The 11,783-nt window shown below is 46.7% G+C and overlaps 1 protein-coding gene across 8 annotated transcripts in view; it reads left to right on the top strand.

The window, feature by feature from the left end:
* Window positions 1-1,526: 1,526 nt before the first annotated feature.
* The window catches only part of SMARCA2 (SWI/SNF related, matrix associated, actin dependent regulator of chromatin, subfamily a, member 2), a 182,490-nt gene continuing 172,233 nt past the window's right edge, over window positions 1,527-11,783 (top strand). For 3 of the 8 annotated variants that reach the window (XM_032138939.3, XM_058431519.1, XM_032138930.2), the window contains exon 1: window positions 1,527-1,688. The gene's annotated coding sequence lies outside the window, so the exon portion shown is untranslated. Of the gene's footprint in view, window positions 1,689-3,264; window positions 3,489-3,680; window positions 3,778-3,824; window positions 4,077-11,783 lie in introns of those variants that run through there. The other 5 variants (XM_032138931.2, XM_058431520.1, XM_032138933.2 and 2 more) reach the window with 5 other exon arrangements.

Here is an 11,783-nt window from a genome sequence, read left to right as displayed (position 1 = left end):
AATTCTTGCTTCTTAATGACTACATGGCAGTATTTGGCGTTCTTTCCATTACTTCTTGTCTTCAGCTTATCCAGCCTGAAGTTTTAAGCCTCCTAGAAGTGCATTTCAGACCCAGTTGCTCAAATGGAGTCAATTTTGCAACAGTAAAATGGTCTTAAAATAAGATTTTACTCTAGGGGGAAAGATCCTCAACCAGATAGTCACAGTGCACTTTGAATGACTAATTTAAGCCATTACATTACGAAATAAGGGATAAATCATACTTTTCATAACACTACTGCATAGGAACAGTTTTAATTTTAAGAGTCAAGTATCTACATTCATCTGAGTCTAAAATAATAGGCCCCTGATTTAAAATCTCCTAACATTCTTTCACACTTCATAAAACTAAAAATAAAATTGTCTCACCAAACACTGACCTATTGGTCCGGCCAAAGTACTGTATTTCAAGGAAAATTGGAGCAAAGAGGTCTCAAAACCGCGACTTGCCAGCAAATTACAATTTGTAGCCTTAATTGGCCTTAAATGCGGGGCGAGAGGGAAGAGACCACGGTCTGTAGAAAATAAGAGATTTATTCCCCTTTTTAAATCAAAACCAGATTCCATGCTTCTGCCACCCCCTAACCCGCCAGCCCCGCCCCCAGGGTTTGTTTTTCCATATTCTTGTATATATTTTAGCGAAGATGGCAGGTGAGGGAAGGTTATATAGTGCTGTATCTAGTCCACGAAGTAAACAGAGAGGTTAGGGTGGGTTTACTTATTTATAAGGCGTTCAGCCTCTCAGCTGTTTTTCCCTCGTTGGCATTTGGAAGCTTGCAGTCCTTCAGGGAAGAGACAGATTTGGCAGGAATGTTCTTTGTGCCCGCCTCCCTTTTTTTTTTTTTTTTTTTTTTTTAACGGGGAATAGGGGGCAGATTTATAACGACAGCCTTGGGGAAGGGGGAGAAAAAGTTTCAGCCGGCACGACAATGCCCGTTTTTTCCACAGTCAACACTGTGCCACAAACAGCTTTGGTGCCACTCGGAGCCCTTCCCCCGTCCCCTCCCTTTCTCTCTGCAGGCTCGCACTGGCAGGCGGAGGCACAGTTAAATTCCAGCACCTTCTCCACATACCCCCAAACTACTACGCGCTATTACTACGGCTGCCCTCCCTTTTAGCTTCGCCTCCTCCCCTTCCCCCGTCTCCCTGGAGGAGCCCCGCAGCGCCCGAGGAAGACGACTGCCAGGGAAGGGATAGCGGGCGCCCAACTCCAGCAGGGCTTGGGGCTGTCTTCATCCTGCGCAGTTTCTCTGCTCCAGGCACAAACACGGCCCGAGAGCCGGCGCCTTGCAGTCACACACGGATCCACGCATACAGTAGAGCTGTCTAGATCCACATTCTTGCACACCGCCCCCTCCTCCCCCCGCGCTCCCGGAGTCGCTGAGCTGAGCGAGTGACAGGCGCGTCCCGCCAACCCGCGCCCGGGCGGGCAGGGAGGAGCGGCGCGCGGGGCCAACTGCGGCGCGTCTTCCGGCGCCCGCGGAGGAGGCGAGGGTGGGACGCTGGGCGGAGCCCGAGTTTAGGAAGAGGAGGGGACGGCTGTCATCAATGAAGTCATATTCATAATCTAGTCCTCTCTCCCTCTGTTTCTGTACTCTGGGTGACTCAGAGAGGGAAGAGATTCAGCCAGCACACTCCTCGCGAGCAAGGTAAATATAACTTACAACTCTCTTCTCCTCTTTCCCCTCCCTTCGGCCGCCCCGCTGCAGCCGCCGCTCAAACCCCTCCGGCACCGCGCCGCCTTCGCCCGGGATCATTCATTATTATCCTAATTATTATTTATCGTGCATGCAAGGAGACCAAAACAAACAGGCGGGCCAACCGCCACAACAAAAAAAGCCCGCCTCCTCCCCGCGGGCCTCAGGTGGAATGCTCTAACGACAGCTCCCAGGCGGCGGTGGAAGAAACGAGAAAGTTTCAACCGAACCTTGCTGTTCTAATAATAACAGTAATAATTACTACTTCAAGGGGGCAAAGGAGGAAAAAAATCCCAACAAACCACAGCCTTGATCCTGAGTAGGCAGTCAGATGCGCTGCCAACTCAAGGTTGCAACACACACATTCGGCCAGGTTGCAATCCCCCCATCCCCTTAAAAGCGAGGCGGGGGGAGGGGGTGGCAGCAGGAGGGGGAAGGCCTGGGGAACTGGGGAGGAGGATGGAAACGCTACTGTTCATCCCGAGCAACCCTCCCCGGAAGAGTTGGAAGGGGAACGGGAAAGGAGGGCGAGGAGCCCAGGCTGGCGGCGGGGCGCCAAAGAACGCTGCTGCCACCCGCTTCCCAGGGACTTGTTTAAAGGGCTCCGGCTGCGGAGACGTGAGCGGATCGCGGCGGGAGAAGCCTGAGCTGACGCGCAAAGGAGGTAGCGGCCACTGCCGCGGGTCCGGTGCGTGCCTGATCGGAGGTGTCACCCCCACTTTCCGCGTTTCCTCCGGCGTGGATGGGGACGCTGATTGGTAGGCAGGCCTTTAGGCAAAGGGGCTGCCAGGGGGCTGCGCCCCGGGCGCTGCGGACGTCCCTGCCTCTGGTACCTGGCGGCAGCGCAGGCTCGGGTGTTAAAGTTCGGGATGTCCGGCCGGGGCCGCGCTGCTGGAGGGGAGGGAGGAGGCCCCCAAGGAGGTCGGAGGTGCCCGCCAGCCTCCGTTACCCTGCCCTCCCTCTCCCCGGGTCTGTGTTCTTTTGCTTCGCGTCTGCCCCTTGCTTGCGCCGCGGGAGCTGCGGGCGTGGGGCGCCTGCGATCGTCCGGGTGCTAGGGGTGCTCCGGGACCCAGGAGGGCCACGGCGGCGGCTGCGGGCCGGGGAGGCCATGATCCGGATAATCCTGTCTGCCTGAGTGTCACAAACAGGACCCGCGCACCACCGGGCAGCGGCGGTGTCGTTCGCCCGGGAAGGGGAAGGGCTGCCGTGGGGAGGGAATAGGGGGGTGGCGAGGGCGGGAGGCGGGGAGACCGAGTAGGAGCCTCCTCCCAACGATGACACGCACTCCATCCTTCTTGCTCTCTGCTCAGGAGTTTGCTTTATTCCCATCCCAACCTGGTTTCCCCCTTCCTTTGCTCTCCCCCTCCACCCGGCCGTCTTCCCTTCCTCCCGTTTGCGTTGCAAAACACGGCCATGCCATCTGCAAAGGTGTCGCGATGCACTTCCCTAAATAACCGGTCCGGCGCGCCAGCCCCTCGGCGCCCTCCGGCCGCAGGGCGCACACGGAGCACAGTGCTCCCCGTGCCCCGCACCAGGCCTCGCAGCCTGGGTGCAGTTACACCGCGGAGGGCGGGGCGCGGCAGTGCGGGCTCCAGGGGACACCCGCGCCTTGGCCGGGGCACTTGGGCCGGTTTCCGGTACACGCGGGGAAATCGCCTCCTGCCGGTGTCTGATCGCTCGCCTCCGCCTCCGCCTCTGCCGCCTGGATTGCATTATTATTTTTATCCGGGTTGCCGTTTGCTGCGGATGGTGGTGAGCGCGGGGCTGGCTGGGCTGCTTGGGGGGTGGGGTGGAGGGAAGTTGGACGTGGATCAGGCAGGAAAAAAAAAGTTTGGCAGGGCGGCTAAGTAGGGTGGAGGGGTAGGAGGGGGCGGCGAGCTCCCGCGGCTCGAGCCTCCGCGCCCTCCCGGCCGGCGCGAGTGTGTCTGCGCGTGAGTGTGAGTGTGTGTTGTGCGCGCAGGAGCCAGTGCGTCGGGAGCAGCGGCTCGGGCAGCTGCTCCTGCCCGCACCCTCCCCTGGAGCCCGGGGAGGACAAGGCGAGGTTTGGTGGCGAGGGCTGGTGGGGGTGGCGTGTGCGTGTGATTGTGAGTGTGTGTGTGTGTGCGCGCGCGAGCGGCGGAGAATCAGGAAGTCACAGCAGCGAAGCGCACACAGCACACAGACATGTTTGATTGCCGTGACATGACGCGCGCGAGGAAGGAAGCGGCAGCGGCGGGGGCCGGGCCGCGGGCTGTGGCGCGGGCCTAGACCTGCGGCTCGGAGACCGGTTCCCGTCCGCCGGCCGCGCCTCCACCCCAAGCTCCGCGAACCCCGCGCCCCTTTTTGTTCCGCGTTCTCCAGGTAAGGAGCCTGCGCAGCCCTGCCGCCGGCTGTGTGCGGAGCTTTCCAGTTCTTTCCCTGCCGGCCCCCTCCGGTCTCCCGGCTCGCGGCTCGCCTTTCCTGCAAAGTCAGGCAGGCGGGGGAAATGGGCTCCTTGTCCTCCGATCGATTGCGTGGAAAACTTTGCAGCGGGAGGCACCACGAGGGGGAAGAAGGCCTTGCTGGCCGCTGTCGCTTGTCAGTTCTTTCTCCTCTGGGTCCGGAGAGTGTGAGTGGCTGCGCCCCGGGGCTGTTGCACATTCAAACTTCGGGCCTAAACGTACCTCCAACTCTCGCAGGTTTTACTCCAGCAATAAAATAAATATTCAAAGTCGTCCGCTAGCTCTTGCCAGGCGTTTGGATTTTTTAAGGGAATGAGGAAGGCTTGGGAGTCGAGGGAGTGGGGGTGTTGTGCAGAATCCATTCCTTATTCAATGTCTGCACCGGGTGTTATGTAATTTTAGTAGCACATGGGTGCAAAGCCTAGACTGGGCTTCTCCCCTCCTTTGTTTATATAACTTTTGGGTGAGTTTTGCAAGATTGTCTCTTTTTTTTTTTCCTCCTCCCTAACCTGATGGAGGTTGGTGCTTTGGAAAAAGCAAAGCGACCTGGGCTAGTAATTTTTTGGAGAGGTGTCATCATTGTCTCCTTTCTGGTCGTTACGTAGGCATGTATGACTTTGTATGTGTACTGTTAGAGCACAAGGAAGACATTAAGGATACACAGTTTGTTTACTGCATTGAGTGGTTATTTTTAACATTTCTGCGTTACCAATATCGAATTTCAAACTTCCATTTCAAAAGACTTAAAATTTACACCTGGTTGTGTGCCTCGCTTGTCTGAACAGAATGCTTGCATAAATAATGAGATTGTTGCTTGGGTGGTGAGTAGCAGAAAATTTCTATCCAACCACCAAAGACTCAGAAACCATTGAGAACCCTAATAATAATTTAAAAAGCCATACCCAGTGTTATGTATGTGTATAGTTACATATTCACGTTCAAATATTTTCAGTAGTATTTTCCATCTGTTATCTGGGGGGCCACTGCCAGAAGCTTGTGGGCCAGCACTGGAGTTTTAGGCTTCCAGGCTACCTCTAGCACACTGGTGAAGTGTTAAGAGGCGTGGCAGATTTGAATCCTAGTTGCTGCATTGTTATGCAAAATGAGACACACTTTTTCTTTGAGGAAGCTAATTGCTCTTTTATTCTCCTGGACTTTCTTTCTTTTTTTCCTCAAACGCTTCTTTACAATGCAAATGTTTGCTATTGTAAAGAGGGGATTTAGAGACACCTGTTAGGTCCAAAAGATACTTATTGGGGTAGACTGAGGGGAAAAAAAAAAACAACCCAGTAGATCAGAGGTCCATCTACCTTGGGGGCATCAGAGAGATGCCATTTTTGTGAAGAACATTTAAAATGAATGAGGAATGTGGGGTATCAGAACCCTTGAAGAGGGTGAGGGGAGGGAGGGCTTCCTTCAATGCAGCCTTTCTCTTATGACTTATATCAGTTACGGCTCAGCATCAGGACTAGGTGCACTGTGGTGTTTCACAGAAAATATTCACCGCAAGAACGTGTTCAAAGCAGCCTTAGATCTTTTCTTTTGTTCGTTTGTAAAGTGGTTTTTGAGCATTTCTCGTCAAGTTTCTTGAAAAGTGCTTTGACCAACACCTGAGGCTTAGAATTGACAAAAAAAAAAAAAAAAAAAAGTGCCTTGGCTTGTATTATATTGTTAATGCTTGAATTCTATTTAAAGTATTCCTGACATGGTATAACTAGAAAGTAACACTTTTGCAGATAAGTATTGTAAATTTTTTTTCTTTGATTAAGTTTAAGATAAATCATTCTACAGGCCAGTATAAAAGCATATCACATCCTTTTCTAAAAGGTAATTGTGATGCTCCTTATATTACTGTAGTATTTTGACATTTATTAATATGTATTACAGCAAGAACATAAAAAGAAGACTTTTATAAATTATAAAAGTGGTGCTGTCCTCCAGTGTTTTCTTTTTTTTTTTTTCTCCTTTAGAAGTCTTCCTTTGTAAACAAGGCCTTCGTCAAACTCTCCTAGGTCAGCAGCTTTTTGATACCCCAGAGAAATAATAAATCACTATTTATGACATCTTGACATGCTGCCATGAGGACAACTGAATTATCACATATGTAATACTAAGGACTGTTTCCCAGCATTTGCAAGTGGCAGGAGTGTTGGTAGGACCTGATTTAACCACTTTAAGATTTGATTCTGTTTCTGGCCAAGATGATTTTAAGGGACGATAGGGACAAATTCTTTGGTTAACATGAGTTACCTTAGAAAACGATATGAGTTACATTTCTTTTCTGCTGTATTTCTTGTGAACAGATGAGAACATTTCCCTAGTATGAAAGCCACATTTGGGGGCTAATTCTGATTTAAATATTGTGTTTTGGAGATGTTTTTGGCCAATAGAGGATGTGAATTTTCTGTCATTTTTGGAAGTGTTCTTATTAGGGGACTCTAACCTTTAGCCTGTTAATAAAGTCATGGGTCATTCCCTAAGTAGTTGTGAATAGAAAATACACATGGTGGTAATTTATTTGATCGCATATTTAGGAAGGCCTGGAGTGATTGTTTTTTCTATATAGAAACTTATGACTTTATACTTACTAGGGACTATAGGAGTCTAAAACTATGCTCTGCCAGAGTCATTATGAAAGAGAGCATATTTATTTACATAAGATATTTATCATTAAGTTAAACGGGATCTGGCAACCTGGGTTGGCAAAACTGCAGCTTTCTTACTGTTTATTATGACTTTATTATTACCCATGTTAATATAGCACTTTTCCTTCAAAGTGTAGGATATGTTAAAGAGAGCTTTTAAGTAGTAAAAGTTATAAATATATCGTCAAAGATGCTTGAATAATTATACCTCAGAAAAACATACAATAGAGCCAATGAAATTCAGGAACAAAATAGCTGGTCTTTTGAATGTTTGATATAAACACCTCATCAATTTACACATTTGGAGTGATGGTTTAGATATGGAATACAAGATTTTGGCCTAAAACTCTGAAATAATATCCATCTGGACTTCTGGGTTTGTAATACATTATTATGTAATTGAAGCCTAGTATGAATTAGGATATTTTATTAGATAGCTACGACTTCCAGAATATTTGAACAATTATAATCTGGCCATATATATACCTGTAAGATTTAAAACATTTTTAAAAATCACAATATTCTATAGTATTTTTAGGTGGATTAGTATCAATTTAAGCATGAATCTTATGCCAGTACGTCATCTACATCTATGCAAGCACTAATATTTTAGAAACTTTTTAGAAACTGGCCTAATTTAAATATGGGCTGGCCCTTTTGTAAGTTGATGAATGGGACCCACAGAAGTTGAAATAATATTTAAAGTTTGAAAACCATTAAATATAATTGAAACTCCCTCCTTTAAAAAAAACAAAAACAACTAAATTCAGAATTTGGGATTCAAAATTACTTAAAAATGATAAAAATCTCTAACCAAAAAGGAACGTCGTATGTTGGCTTACAGGTTAGCCAAGGGAAATTCTATATCAATTTGCACTTAAAATGTATTTTTCTGGTTCAGGATGATTATGTATTTCTTTACCTACTTGATGTGGTATATTTCAGTTTTTACCATCCCACTGGGAGATGCGTTATCACACATGGATATTGGATGTCCAGAAGGAAAGCCCTCTCCAATCTTCCCCCTGTGCTTTGTTGAACTGGACATGTAATAAATGGCTTTGCCAATAGTCACAGTTATTTTGTGGCTTGCTACTGTGCTATACTAAAAGACCATTAAGCAAAGTCCAAAATTCTGTAAAAAATAGAAGATCTGTAATTGATAATTTATGTGTTTTAAAGAATGTACCTGAACATTTAATACTGTATTTATAATAGCATATTGAATACAAGTAACGAATGGTAAACTGCATGGGCCTTGTGATACAGAGAGAGAGATCAGGGTGAGCTTTCTTGAGCTGATGAGGTAGATAAGGTCTTTGAGATGGGATAAGGTTGCTGTAGGGGGAGGGCAGTGGTGGGGGTGGTGGCATCTGAGCATCCCAGATCAGAAGAAAGCCCCGAGATCACAGAGACCTGGTGAGATCACAGAGACCCGGTGAGATCACAGAGACCCGGCCTGAAGGAACGTGGAAAGACCAATGTACCTGTTTTGACCGGTTGCCTGGAGCAAGAAGTTCCAGTTGGGGAGAATTTTCAGAAGATAAAGTCGGAGATTGTGGAAAGACTTGACTTGCAGGCTAAAGCATGAATATTTTATTCAATCTGTATTGGAGGCTTGTCTTAGAAGTTTTGAGCAAGGGAATACATTAACAAAGCAATGTTTTAGATTAATCTGGCAAATTGTGGATTCCAGTCCAGAGTGGGAATTGAAGCTGTTAGAAGGATCCTCGCAATAATGCGAGCATACAGTAGCTTACAAGATGTCTTCATATCTCATATTTTATTTGATTCATATCAAAATTGAAGTTGTAGTCAGCTACTATTATGCCTATTTTGTAGGTAAGGAGCTTGAAACTCAAAGAGGTTAAATGAACTCATTTGTTGATTTTTTAAAAGGCATAGTAACATCAGTAATGGCTATTATCCATTTTAACTGCAGTGAAGTTGGAGTTCATTGTTGAACTGTTGTTGCTACTATGAAAGTCAGGCCCAGTTGACGTTAATGAGTGCCTATGATACAACTTTAGTTCATTCAGCATATGATGGTTGAGTTTTACTCTTCAGTAAAAATGTGCCATTTCAACCACAGGTTTTTAAAGTATGTATTTCAGACTCTTCTTTTTATATGTTTAAAGTATAAATAAACTTATCTTGGCAGTCAGAAAAGGAAGTGGCTATTGTTGATTCTTATCAACATCCAGTGTGAGGTTGCTTTGCAAAAGGGCCTAACCTAGGAGAGACAGGCATATGTGTAAATATACGTGACATATTACCTTTCAGGGTGTCATGATTTGAAACTAACTTTTTTTTGTTTAGTTTGTTAGCTTTTGTTTTGACTAGTTTGCCCAGCCCTTTGGGTTCCACTGAATTTTAAAAGTGACAGTCATCTGTGATTGACTTTATAACTACTAATGGACATGAGTCTTAGAGTAGAGGATGCTTTGCTAAAGGGTTTCTAATACTTAGGTTTTCTTGTAAATTCCCTTTTTAAAACAATTTTTCCTTTTTGGAATCATTGTCAGCCCTCATGGAAGAGGCCATGAAATTGCATCACAGGTAGACTCTTTTGAGACGGCAACTCATGGTATCTATAAGGGTGGTAATGTTAAGAGCCAGGATCCCATTAAGGCAGTGTCTGAGGTTCATGGGGGACTAATTAGCTGCTGCCGAGTTTGTTGTTATCTTCTGTTGTGCACAGAGCTGCCTCACAGCCTTTGCCAGGTCTGACTCTGGGCAAGGACCATTCCCAAGGCAGTTTATTTAAAGTGAGGGCAGCAGCTCACCCACATCCTAATTTGTTTCCCTGATTGAAAGATGAAGGAGAGTTCACAGAAGCCCAAGGAACAGAGCAAGGTTTTAATCCAACAGCTTTTAAAAAACATATTTGACTTTGAAACGAATGGGAAAGTGTCATGAATAACCACACGAATGCTGAAGAAATGTTCTCCATGATTTTCTAGGGTCTTGATGGAGCAACTTGTAAGGTTAGCTTTAGAACCCAGTGCGATTTGTATCTGTGGTACAAATCACATTATGCATTGTTTAAAGTTGCACAGCTCAGACCAAGAAGCAATGTGGGCCTTGGTAATGTTTCACCGCTTATCCTGACAACCTTGGCCTCTAAAAAAGAAACTTCGGGTAGATTTATTTCCTTTTATCTGCTTTGCTGTTCATACCCCCGCAGTGCTTCCCCATTAAGAATAACAGTGCTTGAGGCCCAGTTCTGAAGATGTTGCTACTTCTTGTGGGTGAATTATCAATTCATTTATAGAGAAAGCCACACAGAAAACAAGAGGCAGCCCTTCAGGTCAGGGGGAGATGTTCTGAATCAGCAAACAGACATAAAAAGAACTCTTATCTTAACTATCTCCTGAACCTTGCAGTTCTCCTGTAACAGCCAGAACACTTTAATAAGACTGGGATATTCTTAGAGATGTGGACTGGGCCTAACTTTTATTTCTGATATTCCACTTTTAACCTGGACCTCAAAGTTTTTCTGTAAAGTGAGCAGTGAAAAAAGACAAGATTTGCTAATTTTTTTTATATTGCATAGACGGGATCTCTGGGTCTCGACTCGATCAGCATCCCCCCCCTCGGCCTCCAAGCCACCACGCCCGGCCTTTTTTTTTGTATTTTTTAGCAGAGACGGGGTTTCACCGTGGTCTCGATCTCCTGACCTCGTGATCCGCCCGCCTCGGCCTCCCCAAGTGCTGGGATTACAAGCGTGAGCCACCACGCCCGGCCTTCCTTGTGCTTTCTTAGGAAGTTTGGTGAAGAGCAATTTAAGAGATATTGTCAAGGTTGGTGTGCTGCCCCAAACTCTGCGACTAGAAACCAAGTTTCTAGGGAACTTTTTTTCTTTTTTTTAAACTTAAAGGCCTTGCTGAAATGCTACCTTCTCCATTACACACTTTACCTAATTCCTTTCTCTCCTCTACTCTCTGAGCTAAAAGTAATGTCTCCCATTCTGTGACTGTGTCGGATAGTTTGGCTGTACCCCTCTGTGTCCTGCAGGATCTTTCAATATTTTTCTCTTGTTGCTACTTACACACAAGTCTGATTTCCCTATCAGACTTCCAGAGTTGTGGGGTAAGCCTTCTACTCATTTTTGTACCACCTGCATGCCTTGTACCTAGTAGATACTCGGTATGGTAGGGAATAAGTAACGAAAACATCATCGACCTTTTCAGTGTATGCCATTGTCTTCATTTCATATTCCAGGGCTTCTCTTTACTTCTCTAGCCTGTGATAAGTTAATGTATTATCACAACCAAAGCCTAGTCCTTGCAAGATATCCCTTCCATTGTTTCTGACTTTTTTTTCTTTGGCTTCTGCTTTCTCCCCCTGCATATTGCTCTGGCCTGGTGAAAACTCTGGTGGAAACATGGCTGGCTTGATCCGTGTAATATAGCTCAGTGTTGGGCTGGGAATCAAGGGATGCAAGGTTCTGCCTGCGGTTTCTCTCCTGTTGCAGATGTTACTTTGGGCAAGCCATGTTTTCCCTTTCTGCCTCATTTCCCTCATCTTTTCAGTGGGGTTGTGGTAAAATGTCTCTTCAAATCACCAGAATTATTAGGAAACACATGTAGGCGTGTTCAAATATTGCTCCACATGTGGGGGTCTTTGGTGTTTCTGTTGATTACAATTAGACTGTAAGACACAAGTTTTGTCATGGTTGGTGTGGTGACCCTTAAAATTCCATGAAGTTGAACTCCTTTTAATATGCAGATGGCTGGCCGGGCGCGGTGGCTCACGCTTGTAATCCCAGCACTTTGGGAGGCCGAGGCGGGCGGATCACGAGGTCAGGAGATCGAGACCACGGTGAAACCCCGTCTCTACTAAAAATACAAAAAAAATTAGCCGGGCGTGGTGGCGGGCGCCTGTAGTCCCAGCTACTCGGAGAGGCTGAGGCAGGAGAATGGCGTGAACCCGGGAGGCGGAGCTTGCAGTGAGCCGAGATTGTGCCACTGCACTCCAGC

The sequence above is a fragment of the Hylobates moloch genome, unplaced genomic scaffold, assembly GCF_009828535.3.
Source record: "Hylobates moloch isolate HMO894 unplaced genomic scaffold, HMol_V3 SCAFFOLD_19, whole genome shotgun sequence".
In the NCBI taxonomy this organism is placed as follows: Eukaryota; Metazoa; Chordata; class Mammalia; order Primates; family Hylobatidae; genus Hylobates; species Hylobates moloch.
The sequence above is the reverse complement of the archived record's forward strand: the minus strand, read 5'-3'. Positions and strand labels throughout refer to the sequence as shown.